Source organism: Schistocerca piceifrons, chromosome 1 (genome assembly GCF_021461385.2).
Source record: "Schistocerca piceifrons isolate TAMUIC-IGC-003096 chromosome 1, iqSchPice1.1, whole genome shotgun sequence".
In the NCBI taxonomy this organism is placed as follows: Eukaryota; Metazoa; Arthropoda; class Insecta; order Orthoptera; family Acrididae; genus Schistocerca; species Schistocerca piceifrons.
Genome location: NC_060138.1, coordinates 396,319,223 through 396,336,280, shown reverse-complemented (window position 1 = coordinate 396,336,280; position 17,058 = coordinate 396,319,223). Strand labels below are relative to the sequence as shown.

The 17,058-nt window shown below is 49.6% G+C and overlaps 4 pseudogenes; all 4 read right to left on the bottom strand.

Moving 5' to 3' along the window:
• Nucleotides 1–870: 870 nt before the first annotated feature.
• Nucleotides 871–1,083, bottom strand: LOC124720661 (annotated as a pseudogene).
• Nucleotides 1,084–5,653: 4,570 nt separating this feature from the next.
• Nucleotides 5,654–5,866, bottom strand: LOC124719765 (annotated as a pseudogene).
• Nucleotides 5,867–9,135: 3,269 nt separating this feature from the next.
• On the bottom strand, nucleotides 9,136–9,348 carry LOC124719757 (annotated as a pseudogene).
• Nucleotides 9,349–12,615: 3,267 nt separating this feature from the next.
• LOC124721269 lies at nucleotides 12,616–12,828 on the bottom strand (annotated as a pseudogene).
• Between the last annotated feature and the right edge of the window lie 4,230 nt (nucleotides 12,829–17,058).

Sequence of the window (17,058 nt, the reverse complement as noted above, 5' to 3'; positions counted from 1 at the left end):
AGCTCGCAACCAGCAAAAATCTCCTCGCACATTTTGCAGAAGCGGTCTCCTAACAGGCCGGAAAACCTAGCACTTCGATTAGTGCTGGAATGGCACAATCGAAGGGCGGTATCCTTGCGGAGTACCGCCAGAGATGAAAAACCGCAGTGTCAGGGCCTAAATGCTTGCAGCGTGTGCGTTCCACATGAGGGAGTGACATACGGTGGTGCGGGCTGATATGGCAACAGGCGACCGTCGAAAACATCGCAAAAGCAAGTGCCGGAAGGAACGACAATATACGAGAGCACTCGTCAACAGCCCAGTACTACCCTCCATGTCGAGGAGTAAACTGCGACTCCTATTTGAACGCCGCTAGCTGCCAGGGCAGTGGAGAAGCCGTGAGGCCGCCCCACAGCAGCGTCAGGCCGGTGCGAGCTATACTGGCGCGAGCTACACCTAGCCGAGTGCTTACGTCGTCCACCACCTACTGCATATGTGTGTGTGCGTGTGTACACACGTATTCTGCGTGCGTGCGGCGGCGACGACGACGACGTTCGCGAGGAGCTAAGGTTATAACTCCAAACAATTTAATTAAAATTATCTGTGACCAGACCATAAGAGACGCTAACGAGGCATCCGAAGGCACTGTCCTGTGCCCCCATAAATTACCAGCCTAGCGTAATGCGGCTGCAAGTGCGGTCCGGCTAACCGCAAAAAAAAAAAAAAAAAAAAAAAAAAATTACTTAAGATAATCTTAAATTAATTAAAAGAAATCGTGGTGTGTAAGCAACTAACTACTGGGCACATCAACAACTACGACAAGTTTTGCTACCAGCGGAATATCTGATCACTGCAGAATGTTAACCCATTTCAGGCTGTGTTTTAATTAATTTTAGGTGGGCCGATCCCGGCAGTACTGCAATGCCGGGCCAACCCGCTACAGAGGTGGAGCAAGCCCCTAGCACTCCGTCAGAAGCCAAAAATGAGTTTAATATTCTGGTCGTGTGATGCAGGACGTATCAGATATTAAGCTGATAAGAACAGATACTACACTTTTTTTCCCTCCTACCTCCCCTATAGCCCTACCTTTTCCTCTCCAAAAATGCCGCCATCCTCTAGTGTCGACGCAGCACGTAAAGCAGGGTGTTGTTAGTAGCAAGACTTATTGCCATAAACCGAAAATAAAAGCGGAGGCATACTCTGCTATGCCTCAGGGGGCGACGACACACTACTCAGAAACACACCTCCCTCTGCAGGTGTGAGGCAAGTGATGATTTTAAAAACTAAATAGAAAGAAATAAATAAAGACAGAAATGAAGGCAAAATAAAAAAAAAACAGCGACGCAGCACACTCAAACGAACTGGCGAGATAATCCCATCGCCCATAGAATTAACAAAGTAATAATCCTCTAAGATAGATTATGCGTTTTCCAATTTTCCAATAATTTTTCATACAAGGTTCACACAATTCGCATGTTACCAATTTCCATATTATCAGTATCACAGAACAGTCTACTCTAGTGATGCCCAGAAGGCCAAGATCAAATCTGGGGTATGGGTAAGTCAAGGGTAGTTTGAAAGTCCGAGTGACAAAGATCCAGGGGTACACTCAGGCAATTCTTATACGAGGTGCCTTAGTTAGCCCGGAACACCTTTTGATAACCATGAACCATTGCAACTTTAAGAAATCTTGCAAAAGTAATGGTATATTTCCGGTCAGATTCCGCCAGGCGATGCTGGCTCCAAAGGTAGTCCATGAAAGAGACAGCATCTGCGAGGCAAAGGTCATAGATCGTGAAAATGGTTTGGCCCAAGAGACACACCATTGCGTTACGTCGTGTTCGGGGGTTGGTCTGAATACCTATATCTCTTACGTCGATCTCTTGTAGAATTTTAGAACATGTTTTTTGCTCGCGTATCATGTCATTTCTGGAAACCCAGAATCTACTATGTAGGAATCAACATGGATTCCGGAAACAGCGATCGTGTGAGACCCAACTCGCCTTATTTGTTCATGAGACCCAGAAAATATTAGATACAGGCTCCCAGGTAGATGCTATTTTTCTTGACTTCCGGAAGGCGTTCGATACAGTTCCGCACTGTCGCCTGATAAACAAAGTAAGAGCCTACGGAATATCAGACCAGCTGTGTGGCTGGATTGAAGAGTTTTTAGCAAACAGAACACAGCATGTTGTTATCAATGGAGAGACGTCTACAGACGTTAAAGTAACCTCTGGCGTGCCACAGGGGAGTGTTATGGGACCATTGCTTTTCACAATATATATAAATGACTTAGTAGATAGTGTCGGAAGTTCCATGCGGCTTTTCGCGGATGATGCTGTAGTATACAGAGAAGTTGCTGCATTAGAAAATTGTAGCGAAATACAGGAAGATCTGCAGCGGATAGGCACTTGGTGCAGGGAGTGGCAACTGACCCTTAACATAGACAAAGGTAATGTATTGCGAATACATAGAAAGAAGGATCCTTTATTGTATGATTATGTGATAGCGGAACAAACACTGGTAGCAGTTACTTCTGTAAAATATCTGGGAGTATGCGTACGGAACGATTTGAAGTGGAATGATCATATAAAACTAATTGTTGGTAAGGCGGGTACCAGGTTGAGATTCATTGGGAGAGTGCTTAGAAAATGTAGTCCATCAACAAAGGAGGTGGCTTACAAAACACTCGTTCGACCTATACTTGAGTATTGCTCATCAGTGTGGGATCCGTACCAGGTCGGGTTGACGGAGGAGATAGGGAAGATCCAAAGAAGAGCGGCGCGTTTCGTCACTGGGTTATTTGGTAACCGTGATAGCGTTACGGAGATGTTTAATAAACTCAAGTGGCAGACTCTGCAAGAGAGGCGCTCTGCATCGCGGTGTAGCTTGCTCGCCAGGTTTCGAGAGGGTGCGTTTCTGGATGAGGTATCGAATATATTGCTTCCCCCTACTTATACTTCCCGAGGAGATCACGAATGTAAAATTAGAGAGATTAGAGCGCGCACGGAGGCTTTCAGACAGTCGTTCTTCCCGCGAACCATACGCGACTGGAACAAGAAAGGGAGGTAATGACAGTGGCACGTAAAGTGCCCTCCGCCACACACCGTTGGGTGGCTTGCGGAGTATCAATGTAGATGTAGATGTAGATGTAGATGTTAAGGAACCAGTCGACTGACACATAGTCCAGTGTAGTCCCACCGATCAGCGTTAATAGCACACGTGCAAGGTCCCACACTTCTGTGACGTGAGGGCATAGGAGACGATGCTCTCTGGTGTCTATGTCACCACATCGGCCGCAAGCAGCCGAGGGCCATAGGAGGATGGCCGCCAGGCGATGATTAGTGGGTATTAAATTGTTTACAACGCGATACCATAGCGCTGAAACTTCTGTGGGAAGGGCTAGGTGGTTGATATTAGCCCAAGCGTGGTGCCAGATGACCGACGGTCGTCTGTCCTCCAATTTGTGTGGTGTGAGCTGGCCTCGAAGCGCCTAGTAAAGGCGCTTCGATGTGCGTGCCTTGTCGGTGGCCACTGCTAGGATGTAACTTTGATTGAGGTGATAGTCCTTGACTGTCGTCATCCGGAATGGAATATGTGTGAAGCATACTGGTGCACGCGCCGATTGTAGGCGATAACGGTCGAAAAGCACCGCTGTTGTCCCACCTGGGTCAATCTCACGCAAAGTGGCGATACGGTGAATCAGGATTGCCGCACATTTGTGGGGAAAGTCAATGAGTCCAAGGCGACTATCGACTTTTGGCAGTGTACAAGTCTGTGCATCAACTTTGAATAGTGCACGCCGCCACAATAGGCAATATACTGTTTGTGAGATGGCTCTGCTGGTTTGTTTCGGTAGCGTAAGGAGTTGTGCTACATACCATGCCCGTGATAGGATGTAAGTATTAATCAGTTGGATTTGTTGATGGAGGTCGAGTCGTTGATCAGTGTGACTCACGCAAAGTCCTCTGATGCGCGTGAGAATCCGCCTGCACGTGAGTGTTAACATGCGCTGTGGACAGGCAGTCACCTCAAGACCCAAGATACGTTGTTCCCCTACAATCCGGTAGCATGGGCGTTCGATGGTCAATGATCGTGGTCCTAGTGGGATTAGCACCATTTTGTTGGATTTTAACATGGCACCGGATGCTCGTTCATAAACGTGGAGGACTCGGCGAACCGAATCGATGTCCCTGGCGTTTGCTACAAACACACCTACACCATCCGCCTACGCCACACTGCGGAAGGTGACGCCTGGGAAAGGAACACCATCGACCATCCGTCCGATGTCACGCAGCATGGGGTACAGCGCCAAAGCGATAAAATACACTGACAAGGGACACCCTTGTCGAACTGATCGTCTGATGGAAATTGGTCGTGATCTGCAACCGTTCACAATGATTGTGGAATTTGCTCCATCCAAGAAGTGCCGGATGACTCTTATGAAGTGCTCCCCGAAACCCATCCGCTACATAACGGCCAGCAGGTAGGATGGGAGACCCTATCGGAGGCACCGGCGAAATCTAGGGATCAATTGCAGCCGGGGTTCGAGCGTCGGCGGTGGGTGAGTAAGACAGCATCACGGTATATAGAAGCAGCGGTGAAGGTGGTTCGATTCGAAACGCCACATGATTGAGTGGGACAAAGTACCTTATTCATTCCCTGTTTAAGACGTGAAGCCACACTTCGTGCCACCAACTTATAATCAGTGTTAAGAACGGTGATGGGACGTACGTCTTTAGCCCATCAGTGACCTGTGACCTTTGGATTAAAGCCAATACGTACAGCTAGAAAATCGGCGGGTAGCTCGCAACCAGCAAAAATCTCCTCGCACATTTTGCAGAAGCGGTCTCCTAACAGGCCGGAAAACCTAGCACTTCGATTAGTGCTGGAATGGCACAATCGAAGGGCGGTATCCTTGCGGAGTACCGCCAGAGATGAAAAACCGCAGTGTCAGGGCCTAAATGCTTGCAGCGTGTGCGTTCCACATGAGGGAGTGACATACGGTGGTGCGGGCTGATATGGCAACAGGCGACCGTCGAAAACATCGCAAAAGCAAGTGCCGGAAGGAACGACAATATACGAGAGCACTCGTCAACAGCCCAGTACTACCCTCCATGTCGAGGAGTAAACTGCGACTCCTATTTGAACGCCGCTAGCTGCCAGGGCAGTGGAGAAGCCGTGAGGCCGCCCCACAGCAGCGTCAGGCCGGTGCGAGCTATACTGGCGCGAGCTACACCTAGCCGAGTGCTTACGTCGTCCACCACCTACTGCATATGTGTGTGTGCGTGTGTACACACGTATTCTGCGTGCGTGCGGCGGCGACGACGACGACGTTCGCGAGGAGCTAAGGTTATAACTCCAAACAATTTAATTAAAATTATCTGTGACCAGACCATAAGAGACGCTAACGAGGCATCCGAAGGCACTGTCCTGTGCCCCCATAAATTACCAGCCTAGCGTAATGCGGCTGCAAGTGCGGTCCGGCTAACCGCAAAAAAAAAAAAAAAAAAAAAAAAAAATTACTTAAGATAATCTTAAATTAATTAAAAGAAATCGTGGTGTGTAAGCAACTAACTACTGGGCACATCAACAACTACGACAAGTTTTGCTACCAGCGGAATATCTGATCACTGCAGAATGTTAACCCATTTCAGGCTGTGTTTTAATTAATTTTAGGTGGGCCGATCCCGGCGGTACTGCAATGCCGGGCCAACCCGCTACAGAGGTGGAGCAAGCCCCTAGCACTCCGTCAGAAGCCAAAAATGAGTTTAATATTCTGGTCGTGTGATGCAGGACGTATCAGATATTAAGCTGATAAGAACAGATACTACACTTTTTTTCCCTCCTACCTCCCCTATAGCCCTACCTTTTCCTCTCCAAAAATGCCGCCATCCTCTAGTGTCGACGCAGCACGTAAAGCAGGGTGTTGTTAGTAGCAAGACTTATTGCCATAAACCGAAAATAAAAGCGGAGGCATACTCTGCTATGCCTCAGGGGGCGACGACACACTACTCAGAAACACACCTCCCTCTGCAGGTGTGAGGCAAGTGATGATTTTAAAAACTAAATAGAAAGAAATAAATAAAGACAGAAATGAAGGCAAAATAAAAAAAAAAACAGCGACGCAGCACACTCAAACGAACTGGCGAGATAATCCCATCGCCCATAGAATTAACAAAGTAATAATCCTCTAAGATAGATTATGCGTTTTCCAATTTTCCAATAATTTTTCATACAAGGTTCACACAATTCGCATGTTACCAATTTCCATATTATCAGTATCACAGAACAGTCTACTCTAGTGATGCCCAGAAGGCCAATATCAAATCTGGGGTATGGGTAAGTCAAGGGTAGTTTGAAAGTCCGAGTGACAAAGATCCAGGGGTACACTCAGGCAATTCTTATACGAGGTGCCTTAGTTAGCCCGGAACACCTTTTGATAACCATGAACCATTGCAACTTTAAGAAATCTTGCAAAAGTAATGGTATATTTCCGGTCAGATTCCGCCAGGCGATGCTGGCTCCAAAGGTAGTCCATGAAAGAGACAGCATCTGCGAGGCAAAGGTCATAGATCGTGAAAATGGTTTGGCCCAAGAGACACACCATTGCGTTACGTCGTGTTCGGGGGTTGGTCTGAATACCAGGGTTAAGGAACCAGTCGACTGACACATAGTCCAGTGTAGTCCCACCGATCAGCGTTAATAGCACACGTGCAAGGTCCCACACTTCTGTGACGTGAGGGCATAGGAGACGATGCTCTCTGGTGTCTACGTCACCACATCGGCCGCAAGCAGCCGAGGGCCATAGGAGGATGGCCGCCAGGCGATGATTAGTGGGTATTAAATTGTTTACAACGCGATACCATAGCGCTGAAACTTCTGTGGGAAGGGCTAGGTGGTTGATATTAGCCCAAGCGTGGTGCCAGATGACCGACGGTCGTCTGTCCTCCAATTTGTGTGGTGTGAGCTGGCCTCGAAGCGCCTAGTAAAGGCGCTTCGATGTGCGTGCCTTGTCGGTGGCCACTGCTAGGATGTAACTTTGATTGAGGTGATAGTCCTTGACTGTCGTCATCCGGAATGGAATATGTGTCAAGCATACTGGTGCACGCGCCGATTGTAGGCGATAACGGTCGAAAAGCACCGCTGTTGTCCCACCTGGGTCAATCTCACGCAAAGTGGCGATACGGTGAATCAGGATTGCCGCACATTTGTGGGGAAAGTCAATGAGTCCAAGGCGACTATCGACTTTTGGCAGTGTACAAGTCTGTGCATCAACTTTGAATAGTGCACGAAGCCACAATAGGCAATATACTGTTTGTGAGATGGCTCTGCTGGTTTGTTTCGGTAGCGTAAGGAGTTGTGCTACATACCATGCCCGTGATAGGATGTAAGTATTAATCAGTTGGATTCGTTGATGGAGGTCGAGTCGTTGATCAGTGTGACTCACGCAAAGTCCTCTGATGCGCGTGAGAATCCGCCTGCACGTGAGTGTTAACATGCGCTGTGGACAGGCAGTCACCTCAAGACCCAAGATACGTTGTTCCCCTACAATCCGGTAGCATGGGCGTTCGATGGTCAATGATCGTGGTCCTAGTGGGATTAGCACCATTTTGTTGGATTTTAACATGGCACCGGATGCTCGTTCATAAACGTGGAGGACTCGGCGAACCGAATCGATGTCCCTGGCGTTTGCTACAAACACACCTACACCATCCGCCTACGCCACACTGCGGAAGGTGACGCCTGGGAAAGGAACACCATCGACCATCCGTCCGATGTCACGCAGCATGGGGTACAGCGCCAAAGCGATAAAATACACTGACAAGGGACACCCTTGTCGAACTGATCGTCTGATGGAAATTGGTCGTGATCTGCAACCGTTCACAATGATTGTGGAATTTGCTCCATCCAAGAAGTGCCGGATGACTCTTATGAAGTGCTCCCCGAAACCCATCCGCTACATAACGGCCAGCAGGTAGGATGGGAGACCCTATCGGAGGCACCGGCGAAATCTAGGGATCAATTGCAGCCGGGGTTCGAGCGTCGGCGGTGGGTGAGTAAGACAGCATCACGGTATATAGAAGCAGCGGTGAAGGTGGTTCGATTCGAAACGCCACATGATTGAGTGGGACAAAGTACCTTATTCATTCCCTGTTTAAGACGTGAAGCCACACTTCGTGCCACCAACTTATAATCAGTGTTAAGAACGGTGATGGGACGTACGTCTTTAGCCCATCAGTGACCTGTGACCTTTGGATTAAAGCCAATATGTACAGCTAGAAAATCGGCGGGTAGCTCGCAACCAGCAAAAATCTCCTCGCACATTTTGCAGAAGCGGTCTCCTAACAGGCCGGAAAACCTAGCACTTCGATTAGTGCTGGAATGGCACAATCGAAGGGCGGTATCCTTGCGGAGTACCACCAGAGATGAAAAACCGCAGTGTCAGGGCCTAAATGCTTGCAGCGTGTGCGTTCCACATGAGGGAGTGACATACGGTGGTGCGGGCTGATATGGCAACAGGCGACCGTCGAAAACATCGCAAAAGCAAGTGCCGGAAGGAACGACAATATACGAGAGCACTCGTCAAAAGCCCAGTACTACCCTCCATGTCGAGGAGTAAACTGCGACTCCTATTTGAACGCCGCTAGCTGCCAGGGCAGTGGAGAAGCCGTGAGGCCGCCCCACAGCAGCGTCAGGCCGGTGCGAGCTATACTGGCGCGAGCTACACCTAGCCGAGTGCTTACGTCGTCCACCACCTACTGCATATGTGTGTGTGCGTGTGTACACACGTATTCTGCGTGCGTGCGGCGGCGACGACGACGACGTTCGCGAGGAGCTAAGGTTATAACTCCAAACAATTTAATTAAAATTATCTGTGAACAGACCATAAGAGACGCTAACGAGGCATCCGAAGGCACTGTCCTGTGCCCCCATAAATTACCAGCCTAGCGTAATGCGGCTGCAAGTGCGGTCCGGCTAACCGCAAAAAAAAAAAAAAAAATTACTTAAGATAATCTTAAATTAATTAAAAGAAATCGTGGTGTGTAAGCAACTAACTACTGGGCACATCAACAACTACGACAAGTTTTGCTACCAGCGGAATATCTGATCACTGCAGAATGTTAACCCATTTCAGGCTGTGTTTTAATTAATTTTAGGTGGGCCGATCCCGGCGGTACTGCAATGCCGGGCCAACCCGCTACAGAGGTGGAGCAAGCCCCTAGCACTCCGTCAGAAGCCAAAAATGAGTTTAATATTCTGGTCGTGTGATGCAGGACGTATCAGATATTAAGCTGATAAGAACAGATACTACACTTTTTTTCCCTCCTACCTCCCCTATAGCCCTACCTTTTCCTCTCCAAAAATGCCGCCATCCTCTAGTGTCGACGCAGCACGTAAAGCAGGGTGTTGTTAGTAGCAAGACTTATTGCCATAAACCGAAAATAAAAGCGGAGGCATACTCTGCTATGCCTCAGGGGGCGACGACACACTACTCAGAAACACACCTCCCTCTGCAGGTGTGAGGCAAGTGATGATTTTAAAAACTAAATAGAAAGAAATAAATAAAGACAGAAATGAAGGCAAAATAAAAAAAAAACAGCGACGCAGCACACTCAAACGAACTGGCGAGATAATCCCATCGCCCATAGAATTAACAAAGTAATAATCCTCTAAGATAGATTATGCGTTTTCCAATTTTCCAATAATTTTTCATACAAGGTTCACACAATTCGCATGTTACCAATTTCCATATTATCAGTATCACAGAACAGTCTACTCTAGTGATGCCCAGAAGGCCAATATCAAATCTGGGGTATGGGTAAGTCAAGGGTAGTTTGAAAGTCCGAGTGACAAAGATCCAGGGGTACACTCAGGCAATTCTTATACGAGGTGCCTTAGTTAGCCCGGAACACCTTTTGATAACCATGAACCATTGCAACTTTAAGAAATCTTGCAAAAGTAATGGTATATTTCCGGTCAGATTCCGCCAGGCGATGCTGGCTCCAAAGGTAGTCCATGAAAGAGACAGCATCTGCGAGGCAAAGGTCATAGATCGTGAAAATGGTTTGGCCCAAGAGACACACCATTGCGTTACGTCGTGTTCGGGGGTTGGTCTGAATACCAGGGTTAAGGAACCAGTCGACTGACACATAGTCCAGTGTAGTCCCACCGATCAGCGTTAATAGCACACGTGCAAGGTCCCACACTTCTGTGACGTGAGGGCATAGGAGACGATGCTCTCTGGTGTCTACGTCACCACATCGGCCGCAAGCAGCCGAGGGCCATAGGAGGATGGCCGCCAGGCGATGATTAGTGGGTATTAAATTGTTTACAACGCGATACCATAGCGCTGAAACTTCTGTGGGAAGGGCTAGGTGGTTGATATTAGCCCAAGCGTGGTGCCAGATGACCGACGGTCGTCTGTCCTCCAATTTGTGTGGTGTGAGCTGGCCTCGAAGCGCCTAGTAAAGGCGCTTCGATGTGCGTGCCTTGTCGGTGGCCACTGCTAGGATGTAACTTTGATTGAGGTGATAGTCCTTGACTGTCGTCATCCGGAATGGAATATGTGTCAAGCATACTGGTGCACGCGCCGATTGTAGGCGATAACGGTCGAAAAGCACCGCTGTTGTCCCACCTGGGTCAATCTCACGCAAAGTGGCGATACGGTGAATCAGGATTGCCGCACATTTGTGGGGAAAGTCAATGAGTCCAAGGCGACTATCGACTTTTGGCAGTGTACAAGTCTGTGCATCAACTTTGAATAGTGCACGCCGCCACAATAGGCAATATACTGTTTGTGAGATGGCTCTGCTGGTTTGTTTCGGTAGCGTAAGGAGTTGTGCTACATACCATGCCCGTGATAGGATGTAAGTATTAATCAGTTGGATTCGTTGATGGAGGTCGAGTCGTTGATCAGTGTGACTCACGCAAAGTCCTCTGATGCGCGTGAGAATCCGCCTGCACGTGAGTGTTAACATGCGCTGTGGACAGGCAGTCACCTCAAGACCCAAGATACGTTGTTCCCCTACAATCCGGTAGCATGGGCGTTCGATGGTCAATGATCGTGGTCCTAGTGGGATTAGCACCATTTTGTTGGATTTTAACATGGCACCGGATGCTCGTTCATAAACGTGGAGGACTCGGCGAACCGAATCGATGTCCCTGGCGTTTGCTACAAACACACCTACACCATCCGCCTACGCCACACTGCGGAAGGTGACGCCTGGGAAAGGAACACCATCGACCATCCGTCCGATGTCACGCAGCATGGGGTACAGCGCCAAAGCGATAAAATACACTGACAAGGGACACCCTTGTCGAACTGATCGTCTGATGGAAATTGGTCGTGATCTGCAACCGTTCACAATGATTGTGGAATTTGCTCCATCCAAGAAGTGCCGGATGACTCTTATGAAGTGCTCCCCGAAACCCATCCGCTACATAACGGCCAGCAGGTAGGATGGGAGACCCTATCGGAGGCACCGGCGAAATCTAGGGATCAATTGCAGCCGGGGTTCGAGCGTCGGCGGTGGGTGAGTAAGACAGCATCACGGTATATAGAAGCAGCGGTGAAGGTGGTTCGATTCGAAACGCTACATGATTGAGTGGGACAAAGTACCTTATTCATTCCCTGTTTAAGACGTGAAGCCACACTTCGTGCCACCAACTTATAATCAGTGTTAAGAACGGTGATGGGACGTACGTCTTTAGCCCATCAGTGACCTGTGACCTTTGGATTAAAGCCAATACGTACAGCTAGAAAATCGGCGGGTAGCTCGCAACCAGCAAAAATCTCCTCGCACATTTTGCAGAAGCGGTCTCCTAACAGGCCGGAAAACCTAGCACTTCGATTAGCGCTGGAATGGCACAATCGAAGGGCGGTATCCTTGCGGAGTACCGCCAGAGATGAAAAACCGCAGTGTCAGGGCCTAAATGCTTGCAGCGTGTGCGTTCCACATGAGGGAGTGACATACGGTGGTGCGGGCTGATATGGCAACAGGCGACCGTCGAAAACATCGCAAAAGCAAGTGCCGGAAGGAACGACAATATACGAGAGCACTCGTCAACAGCCCAGTACTACCCTCCATGTCGAGGAGTAAACTGCGACTCCTATTTGAACGCCGCTAGCTGCCAGGGCAGTGGAGAAGCCGTGAGGCCGCCCCACAGCAGCGTCAGGCCGGTGCGAGCTATACTGGCGCGAGCTACACCTAGCCGAGTGCTTACGTCGTCCACCACCTACTGCATATGTGTGTGTGCGTGTGTACACACGTATTCTGCGTGCGTGCGGCGGCGACGACGACGACGTTCGCGAGGAGCTAAGGTTATAACTCCAAACAATTTAATTAAAATTATCTGTGACCAGACCATAAGAGACGCTAACGAGGCATCCGAAGGCACTGTCCTGTGCCCCCATAAATTACCAGCCTAGCGTAATGCGGCTGCAAGTGCGGTCCGGCTAACCGCAAAAAAAAAAAAAAAATTACTTAAGATAATCTTAAATTAATTAAAAGAAATCGTGGTGTGTAAGCAACTAACTACTGGGCACATCAACAACTACGACAAGTTTTGCTACCAGCGGAATATCTGATCACTGCAGAATGTTAACCCATTTCAGGCTGTGTTTTAATTAATTTTAGGTGGGCCCATCCCGGCGGTACTGCAATGCCGGGCCAACCCGCTACAGAGGTGGAGCAAGCCCCTAGCACTCCGTCAGAAGCCAAAAATGAGTTTAATATTCTGGTCGTGTGATGCAGGACGTATCAGATATTAAGCTGATAAGAACAGATACTACACTTTTTTTCCCTCCTACCTCCCCTATAGCCCTACCTTTTCCTCTCCAAAAATGCCGCCATCCTCTAGTGTCGACGCAGCACGTAAAGCAGGGTGTTGTTAGTAGCAAGACTTATTGCCATAAACCGAAAATAAAAGCGGAGGCATACTCTGCTATGCCTCAGGGGGCGACGACACACTACTCAGAAACACACCTCCCTCTGCAGGTGTGAGGCAAGTGATGATTTTAAAAACTAAATAGAAAGAAATAAATAAAGACAGAAATGAAGGCAAAATAAAAAAAAAACAGCGACGCAGCACACTCAAACGAACTGGCGAGATAATCCCATCGCCCATAGAATTAACAAAGTAATAATCCTCTAAGATAGATTATGCGTTTTCCAATTTTCCAATAATTTTTCATACAAGGTTCACACAATTCGCATGTTACCAATTTCCATATTATCAGTATCACAGAACAGTCTACTCTAGTGATGCCCAGAAGGCCAATATCAAATCTGGGGTATGGGTAAGTCAAGGGTAGTTTGAAAGTCCGAGTGACAAAGATCCAGGGGTACACTCAGGCAATTCTTATACGAGGTGCCTTAGTTAGCCCGGAACACCTTTTGATAACCATCAACCATTGCAACTTTAAGAAATCTTGCAAAAGTAATGGTATATTTCCGGTCAGATTCCGCCAGGCGATGCTGGCTCCAAAGGTAGTCCATGAAAGAGACAGCATCTGCGAGGCAAAGGTCATAGATCGTGAAAATGGTTTGGCCCAAGAGACACACCATTGCGTTACGTCGTGTTCGGGGGTTGGTCTGAATACCAGGGTTAAGGAACCAGTCGACTGACACATAGTCCAGTGTAGTCCCACCGATCAGCGTTAATAGCACACGTGCAAGGTCCCACACTTCTCTGACGTGAGGGCATAGGAGACGATGCTCTCTGGTGTCTACGTCACCACATCGGCCGCAAGCAGCCGAGGGCCATAGGAGGATGGCCGCCAGGCGATGATTAGTGGGTATTAAATTGTTTACAACGCGATACCATAGCGCTGAAACTTCTGTGGGAAGGGCTAGGTGGTTGATATTAGCCCAAGCGTGGTGCCAGATGACCGACGGTCGTCTGTCCTCCAATTTGTGTGGTGTGAGCTGGCCTCGAAGCGCCTAGTAAAGGCGCTTCGATGTGCGTGCCTTGTCGGTGGCCACTGCTAGGATGTAACTTTGATTGAGGTGATAGTCCTTGACTGTCGTCATCCGGAATGGAATATGTGTCAAGCATACTGGTGCACGCGCCGATTGTAGGCGATAACGGTCGAAAAGCACCGCTGTTGTCCCACCTGGGTCAATCTCACGCAAAGTGGCGATACGGTGAATCAGGATTGCCGCACATTTGTGGGGAAAGTCAATGAGTCCAAGGCGACTATCGACTTTTGGCAGTGTACAAGTCTGTGCATCAACTTTGAATAGTGCACGCCGCCACAATAGGCAATATACTGTTTGTGAGATGGCTCTGCTGGTTTGTTTCGGTAGCGTAAGGAGTTGTGCTACATACCATGCCCGTGATAGGATGTAAGTATTAATCAGTTGGATTCGTTGATGGAGGTCGAGTCGTTGATCAGTGTGACTCACGCAAAGTCCTCTGATGCGCGTGAGAATCCGCCTGCACGTGAGTGTTAACATGCGCTGTGGACAGGCAGTCACCTCAAGACCCAAGATACGTTGTTCCCCTACAATCCGGTAGCATGGGCGTTCGATGGTCAATGATCGTGGTCCTAGTGGGATTAGCACCATTTTGTTGGATTTTAACATGGCACCGGATGCTCGTTCATAAACGTGGAGGACTCGGCGAACCGAATCGATGTCCCTGGCGTTTGCTACAAACACACCTACACCATCCGCCTACGCCACACTGCGGAAGGTGACGCCTGGGAAAGGAACACCATCGACCATCCGTCCGATGTCACGCAGCATGGGGTACAGCGCCAAAGCGATAAAATACACTGACAAGGGACACCCTTGTCGAACTGATCGTCTGATGGAAATTGGTCGTGATCTGCAACCGTTCACAATGATTGTGGAATCTGCTCCATCCAAGAAGTGCCGGATGACTCTTATGAAGTGCTCCCCGAAACCCATCCGCTACATAACGGCCAGCAGGTAGGATGGGAGACCCTATCGGAGGCACCGGCGAAATCTAGGGATCAATTGCAGCCGGGGTTCGAGCGTCGGCGGTGGGTGAGTAAGACAGCATCACGGTATATACACTCCTGGAAATGGAAAAAAGAACACATTGACACCGGTGTGTCAGACCCACCATACTTGCTCCGGACACTGCGAGGGGGCTGTACAAGCAATGATCACACGCACGGCACAGCGGACACACCAGGAACCACGGTGTTGGCCGTCGAATGGCGCTAGCTGCGCAGCATTTGTGCACCGCCGCCGTCAGTGTCAGCCAGTTTGCCGTGGCATACGGAGCTCCATCGCAGTCTTTAACACTGGTAGCATGCCGCGACAGCGTGGACGTGAACCGTATGTGCAGTTGACGGACTTTGAGCGAGGGCGTATAGTGGGCATGCGGGAGGCCGGGTGGACGTACCGCCGAATTGCTCAACACGTGGGGCGTGAGGTCTCCACAGTACATCGATGTTGTCGCCAGTGGTCGGCGGAAGGTGCACGTGCCCGTCGACCTGCGACCAGACCGCAGCGACGCACGGATGCACGCCAAGACCGTAGGATCCTACGCAGTGCCGTAGGGGACCGCACCGCCACTTCCCAGCAAATTAGGGACACTGTTGCTCCTGGGGTATCGGCGAGGACCATTCGCAACCGTCTCCATGAAGCTGGGCTACAGTCCCACACACCGTTAGGCCGTCTTCCGCTCACGCCCCAACATCGTGCAGCCCGCCTCCAGTGGTGTCGCCACAGGCGTGAATGGAGGGACGAATGGAGACGTGTCGTCTTCAGCGATGAGAGTCGCTTCTGCTTTGTTGCCAATGATGGTCGTATGCGTGTTTGGCGCCGTGCAGGTGAGCGCCACAATCAGGACTGCATACGACCGAGGCACACAGGGCCAACACCCGGCATCATGGTGTGGGGAGCGATCTCCTACACTGGCCGTACACCACTGGTGATCGTCGAGGGGACACTGAATAGTGCACGGTACATCCAAACCGTCATCGAACCCATCGTTCTAGCATTCCTAGACCGGCAAGGGAACTTGCTGTTCCAACAGGACAATGCACGCCCGCATGTATCCCGTGCCACCCAACGTGATCTAGAAGGTGTAAGTCAACTACCCTGGCCAGCAAGATCTCCGGATCTGTCCCCCATTGAGCATGTTTGGGACTGGATGAAGCGTCGTCTCATGCGGTCTGCACGTCCAGCACGAACGCTGGTCCAACTGAGGCGCCAGGTGGAAATGGCATGGCAAGCCGTTCCACAGGACTACATCCAGCATCTCTACGATCGTCTCCATGGGAGAATAGCAGCCTGCATTGCTGCGAAAGTTGGATATACACTGTACTAGTGCCGACATTGTGCATGCTCTGTTGCCTGTGTCTATGTGCCTGTGGTTCTGTCAGTGTGATCATGTGATGTATCTGACCCCAGGAATGTGTCAATAAAGTTTCCCCTTCCTGGGACAATGCATTCACGGTGTTCTTATTTCAATTTCCAGGAGTGTAGAAGCAGCAGTGAAGGTGGTTCGATTCGAAACGCCACATGATTGAGTGGGACAAAGTACCTTATTCATTCCCTGTTTAAGACGTGAAGCCACACTTCGTGCCACCAACTTATAATCAGTGTTAAGAACGGTGATGGGACGTACGTCTTTAGCCCATCAGTGACCTGTGACCTTTGGATTAAAGCCAATATGTACAGCTAGAAAATCGGCGGGTAGCTCGCAACCAGCAAAAATCTCCTCGCACATTTTGCAGAAGCGGTCTCCTAACAGGCCGGAAAACCTAGCACTTCGATTAGTGCTGGAATGGCACAATCGAAGGGCGGTATCCTTGCGGAGTACCGCCAGAGATGAAAAACCGCAGTGTCAGGGCCTAAATGCTTGCAGCGTGTGCGTTCCACATGAGGGAGTGACATACGGTGGTGCGGGCTGATATGGCAACAGGCGACCGTCGAAAACATCGCAAAAGCAAGTGCCGGAAGGAACGACAATATACGAGAGCACTCGTCAACAGCCCAGTACTACCCTCCATGTCGAGGAGTAAACTGCGACTCCTATTTGAACGCCGCTAGCTGCCAGGGCAGTGGAGAAGCCGTGAGGCCGCCCCACAGCAGC